Source organism: Pipistrellus hanaki, assembly GCF_964339955.1.
Source record: "Pipistrellus hanaki genome assembly, contig: scaffold_45, whole genome shotgun sequence".
Lineage (NCBI taxonomy): Eukaryota > Metazoa > Chordata > Mammalia > Chiroptera > Vespertilionidae > Pipistrellus > Pipistrellus hanaki.
Genome location: NW_028182288.1, coordinates 503,546 through 510,000, shown reverse-complemented (window position 1 = coordinate 510,000; position 6,455 = coordinate 503,546). Strand labels below are relative to the sequence as shown.

Below are 6,455 nucleotides of genomic sequence, written 5' to 3'. Positions count from 1 at the left end.
CCCTCACCCCCGGCCCGCAAGAGAAGAGAAGGCCTTCTTCTCCTCCACCCATTGGCGTGTCCTTCCCCGCCGCCCGTCCTGGACGTTGCGGGTCGTCTCCACCCGCCAGCTCCAGCCCTGGGCCTCCCCCCCGTCCTCCCGGCGCCTCTCCTCCGCCGTAAAAAGACATTTCATATTAATAAAATGGCATGCCACAGTATATCCATGCATGTCCTGAAGGACAGCCTCAGTGCCTACCAGGTCGGCAATTATGAATAAAGCTGCTATAAGCATCTATGTGCAAGCTTCGTGTGGGTACAGGTCTTCAGCTCCTTTGTAAATACCAGGAGGTATGCTTGTCATGTGTAAGAGTGTGCTTAGTTTTGTAAGAAACTGCCAAACTGCTTTCCAACATGGCTGTGCCATTGTGTATCCCCACCAGCAGTGGTCTGGAGCTCTTGTGTGTCCGCACCCCAGCGGCTGTTGGTGCTGGCGCAGGTCCAGGTTTGACCTCCAGCAGGTGTATAGTGGGTCTCCTTTCTTTCCCTTTCCCTGACGGCATGCGATGAGGGCACCTTCCCATATGCTTCATTGAGATAATTGGTGAAGAGGTCCTTTGGTCTTTTTTTTTTAAACAAAGAGGTCATTTATTGAAGAAAATCAGATATTCACTTGAAATATATTCTCATGCTATTTAAAAAATTATATATATTTTTAATTTTAATTTTAATTTTTTACTTATTTATTTTTTTATTTTATTGACTTTATACAGAGAGGAATTGAGAGGAACAGAGAGTTAGAAACGTCGATGAGAGAGAAACATCGACCAGCTGCCTCTTGCACAACCCCCACTGGGGATGTGCCCACAACCAAGGTACATGCCCTTGACCGGAATCGAACCCGGGACCTTTCAGTCCACAGGCCGAGGCTCTATCCACTGAGCCAAACCGGTCCCGGCTATTTTTTATTTTTAATATATTTTTAAAATAAATCTTTATTGTTCACATTATTACAAATGTTCCTCATTTTTTTTCTCCCTCCTTTGCTTCCCTCTACCAGGTTCCCACCCCAACCTCTGCCCTTTCCCCACCCCCATTGTCCTCATCCATAGGTGCACAGTTTGTGTTCAGTCTCTTCCCACACTCCCTTCTCCCCTATCCCCTACAATCGTCAGTTCACTCCCCTTCCATACCTCTGATTCTATTATATTCCAGTTAATATTGTTCATCAGATTTTTTTTTAATTCCCTTGGTTTTTCAATTCACTTGTTGATAGTTAAGTATTTGTTGTTCATTATCTTTATTTTCTTTCTCTTCCGAAAGAACCCCCTTCAGCAATTCATATAATTCTGGTTTGGCGGTGATGAACTCCTATAGCTTTTTTTTTTTATTAGTGAAGTTCTTTATCTGGCCTTCGATTCTGAGTGATAGCTTTGCTGCGTAGATTATTTTTGGCTGTTGGTTCTTGCTATTCATCACCTTGAATATTTCTTGCCATTCCTGTCTGGCCTGCATGGTTTCTGTTGAGAAATCAGCTGACATTAGTATGGGTCCTCCTTTATAGGTAACTACCTGTTTCTCTCTTGTTGCTTTTAATATTCTCTCTTTGTCTTTTGCTCTTGGAATTTTAATTATGATGTGTCTTGGTGTGGTCCTCTTTGGATTCCTTTTGTTTGGGGTTCTGTGTGCTTCTTGGACTTGTAGGTCTAATTCTTTCACCAGGTGGGGGAAGTTTTCTGTCACTATTTCATTCAGTATGTTTTCGGCATCTTGCTCTCTCTCTTCTTCTGGGACCCCCATAATTCTGATGTTAGTTTCTCTTGAAGTTGTCCCAGAGGTTTCTTACATTATCTTCAACTTTCTGGATTCTCTTGTCTTCTTGCTTCTGCGGAGGAGTATCTTCTGGCTCTTTATGTTCCAAATCTTTGACTTGATTCTTGCGATCTTCCATTCTGTTTTAGGACTCTGTGTAATATTTTTTATTTCAGACAATGTATTCTTTATTTCTTGATGATCCCTTATTATTTCTTGTTGATCCCTTGTTATTTCTAGTTGATCCCTTTTCATATCCTCATAGATCTCGTTTATTTTATCAACCTTTTCTAGGAAATTCTTGAAAAACCCTATAAGCATGGTTTTGAACTGTATATCCAGTAGCTTTTTGTCCTCCATTTCTTTCGTTTGTGATCTGTTTCCTTGTCTCAGCATTTTCGCAGCTTCCCTGAGTTGGTAGCCTTAAAAGTCTCTGTGTTCAGCTTGGATGGGGCAGAGTTTCAGGGTGGAGGCTACAGCCTTGGCTTCTTTCAGCCATCCCCTATGAGGCTCCTGAGTCTCAGTATTCCTCAGGGTCCTTCAGTACTCTTTGAAAGCACCTCTGAGAGTAAGGTGCTCTCGAGTTTCGCGTGCTACCAAACAGTCTAGGCTCTCCCCCAATGAGCCTGGAACTGGGGTGCAGTTCAGTTGGAAGTGGGGTTCAGAGCAGTCTGGAGCTTTTAACTCCTTCCTGCTAGGGCAATCCAGTGGCACAGTCAACTGCCCGTTCTCTGTGCATGCCTCTGGGACTTCCTTTTGCCGCTCCCCTGGGTTTCTGCCTTACATCCCAGACTCCCTCTGTATGAGCCTGGGTCCCCAGGGTCTAGCTTAGAACTGGGGTTCAGTACAGTCAGAACTGGGGCTCAGCACAGTCTGGAGCTTTTGTCTTTTAGGGCAATTTAGCATCAGAGTCAACGGTCCGTCCTCAGCGTGTAATGTGAGTGCCTTCGGGAGTTCCGCCTAACAGCCCAGGCTCCTCTGTATGAGCTGAGTCCCCAGAATCTGGCCTAGAACTGGGGTTCAGTGCCCCGCTGTCCTAGCTCCCGCCTCGCACGTCGCCCGCAGCTCCTGCTGCTGGTCCCTCACCCGCCTTCCAGCACATTTTACATTCTGCTTAGAAGGGAAATGCTTTTCTAACACACTTTTTCCATTGAGGAACATCAATTTAAACAACAGTTTAAGAAATGATGGTATAATGGGAAAACACTAATGATTTAGAGTCAGAATTATTGAATTCAAATTCTGGCTCTATTGCCAGATACAAAATATCGAGAGTGAAAAACTGTCGTTTTCTATGTTTTTACTTGAGATCATTGATATGTAATATAGTGTTAGTTTCAGGTATACAACAGGATGATTTGATATTTGTACTCCTTGCAAAATGAGTACCACAATAAGTCTACTTAACATCTGCACCAAATTAGAGTTATAACTATTTCCTGTAGTTGGAACTTTAAGATCTCGCTCCTGGACTGTCAGGTATGCAGCACAGTATCATTAACCACAGCCGCCTGACTGACTGAGCGGACAGCTGGGAGTCTGTGCCTCCAACACCTCCCCCCTCCTCCCAGCCCTCCCTGCCCCTGCAACCCCAGTTTGTTCCCGTGCCTATATTCTTATTCTGTTTGTTTTAAATTTCACTCTATGCTTTTTTAAAACAAATAACTTACTACATTTCTAGTATTCTAATTCACAGGTAGTCTAACCTCAGAGTTCTGTGGTCATATTCTGGAATGTTCCCTGAATGCAGTCACACAAAGCTCACAGTTTTCAGCACTTTTGCCGATCCCCAGTCTGTAGGAGGTCAATTAAATTAAGGACTTTTTGTTTTTGTTGTTAATCCTCACCCAAGTGTATGTTGTTGTTTTTTCCCCATTGGCTTTCTGAGAGGCTTGAAGGGAGAGGGAGAAAGAGAGAAACATCGATGTGAGAGACACATGGACTGGCTGCTTCCCACACCTGCCTTGACTTGGGCCAGGGATCCAGCCTGCAACTGAGGTACGTGCCCCTTAGCAGAGTCAAACCCGTGACTCTGCAGTTCACAGGGCGGGGATCTAATCACTGAGTCCCCAGCCTGGGCAAATTAAACACCCAACCTTTTAAAGCAGAAGTTCATCATAAAACAGAAGATACCATTGTGGGGTACACTCCTCCACTTGCCCTCCCTCACTCCACGGCCACATCTCTTTGCGGCCCTCTGATGAGAGAACAGTGGCTCCCTTAGGCACTGAGACACCTACACATACACACCAGGCAGAGGGACGGGCCCGGAGTCCTCAGCGGGCACCTCTCAGTCGCCTCCTGAGTGTAACAGGTCCTCTCCATCCACACCAATGTCTGGGCGCGTTTCTGTCAAAGGCAGAGCTAGCGGCAGCTTCCCCTGGTCAGGCCTCACCGCCTGCCTCGTGCCTCTGCAGTACCTTCGTTCTCACCGCTCAGTTACAGACTCTCCTGCTGGACACGTGGCTGACCAAGACCCTCCAGTAACTGCCCGAGCAGGACATTTGGAAATAAGTTTAAGTGCAGCTTTCCCGGACACTGCACATCATCCTCAGCGGTGCTTCCATCTTGGAGCAGGAAAAGCTTAATAATTATAGTTAATTTTTAAAAATCTGTGTCACCGTATTAAAATGAGTCATTTCTGGAAAGTTGAGCATTTGTGAGGCAAGATTATTTTGTATTTTGTTACTTATCAATGTTATTAATTCAATGCAATACTTTAAAAACTATTTTATATCTAATTTTCATGTTTCTTTTCACTCTGATCACAGAACCCAAAGCATTAAATCCGGAAGCTGGGAAAATTTATTGGAAAAAAGCTGGATGACAACGTCCTAGATAAAATTGTCCATCACACTTCGTTTGATGTCATGAAGCAAAATCCCATGGCAAACTACATGGTAGTCCCCGCTGAGGTCATGGACCACTTGGTCTCTCCGTTCATGAGGAAAGGCAGTTCTCTCTCTGCTGGTCATGACCCTAAAGAACTGCGAGGACCCCAGGGCCTGTGGGGCGGTTTCCATGAATAAGAAAAACAAGGTCCATAATAAATGATGCTGGGGAAGGAGTATTTAAGAGACCACAGATGAAATGTAACCAACATTTAGCCACAACTAGAGTAAGGTTCAGTGTCTAAACCCACCACCTTATCTCACTCCCCTCGGGAGTTCCAGATGATAAGGTGGAAATGCCGAATTTAGTCCAATCGAGCAAAGCATAGATAGTGCAATGCTGCCTGACATGCAAGAGGGCAGGGAAAAGACAGCAAAGCCCCAGGCCTGCGGTTTTAATGTGAGGCCCCCACCCCCACCTCCACTCCCACCCCCAATCCACCCCCACCCCCACCCCCACCCCCACCCCACTACAATGTGGTGCAACAGGCTCTCCTGGCCCCACAACCAGACAGAGGTCCTCTTCCCTTGGAAGGAAAGGGACAGGCTGGCAGGAGGAACGCCCTGCCCCCTGCAGGGCGAGTGGACACCGCACACAGAGGTCGGCAGAGAGCACAGTCCTAAGGCTCTGACTCCCACCCCTCTTTCGGGGACCGTCGGAGACCGGAGGAATCACTCCACCGTGGCTCAGAACGAGCGGTTTGATGAAGACTATCAGCGGAAAATGGCTGGGACAAGTCTAACTTTCCAGTTCTAGAGAGAGAAAGAGTTTCAGTTTATTTCCCAGCTCACTGGGCAACACCGATAGAAGTTCCATTCCCCAGATACATGGCATTGGGCCCGGGTTCTTGGACCAGGTGTCGCTCATGTTTGCTTTCGCTCGCTCTACAAAGGAAAGCAGCAGCGACTGGGGACGGTGGGATGGGAACTGTCGGGAGGAGGTTCAATAGCTCCTAGTTACACACGTGACACTGGTGTTAGTGATCATTCTGCTGAAGCTTACTGGTCGTGAGCTGGCTAACATTAAAAATGCTCCAGTCCTCACATAAAACACACTCAAGTTTTCAGATGAAGTGTTGGTTAAAGGTAGGGGTTTTTGAATGGATTGATTTTAGAGGGGCGGGGGGAAGGAGATAAAGATTAACTTGTTGTTCTACTTATGTATCCACTGGCCACTTCTTGTATGTGCCCTGACTGGGGATCAAACCCGCAACCTTGGCATAATGGGGACAATGCTCTTGCCACCTGGGATGCCCGGCCAGGGCCAAGCTGAATTTTAATGCCGCGCTGAAATGTGTAAACAGCAACCAATTCCTGCAGTGGCTGACAGCCAGGTGCCGTCCCGTGCCTGCTTCCCCCTGACTCCAGGTCACCCAGGGCTCAGGCTACAACTCCGTCCTCCCCATGGACTCCCTTCCACCCAAAGTGCTACTGTTCAGCCCCGCCTACTCTGACGCTCCGAGTGCATCCACAGTCACCTTCTCACACGCTGCACCATGTGCCGCGTGCCCTCCATGCTGCCGCCTCCGTGGCCTCCTCCCGCCAGAACCTGTGCTTCCCGTCTAGGCGACTGTGGGCTTCCTGCCGCGTTTCTCTGCTCATCACACCTGCCAGGGCTCTGCTCCTGCAGTGGAACTGATTACATTCCCCCAGGGCTGCGTTTTCCAATAATGCCCACATTTCCCTTCCTGTGAGCTGCATCCAGCTTTTCAGCCAGGAATTCAGGGGCAGCTGTAACTGTGTGTGACACGGATGATCCCATTTTCCAAACCAC

At 47.3% G+C, this 6,455-nt stretch overlaps 1 pseudogene across 1 annotated transcript in view; it reads left to right on the top strand.

Annotated features, from left to right (window-relative positions):
- LOC311616066 (sulfotransferase 1C4-like) overlaps positions 1 to 5,611 on the top strand; it is a 168,761-nt pseudogene extending 163,150 nt beyond the window's left edge. Inside the window, exons 6-7 of the transcript in view lie at positions 4,562 to 4,805; positions 5,281 to 5,611. The product of the transcript in view is annotated as a sulfotransferase 1C4-like (transcript). The remainder of the gene's footprint in view (positions 1 to 4,561; positions 4,806 to 5,280) is intronic.
- Positions 5,612 to 6,455: the final 844 nt, after the last annotated feature.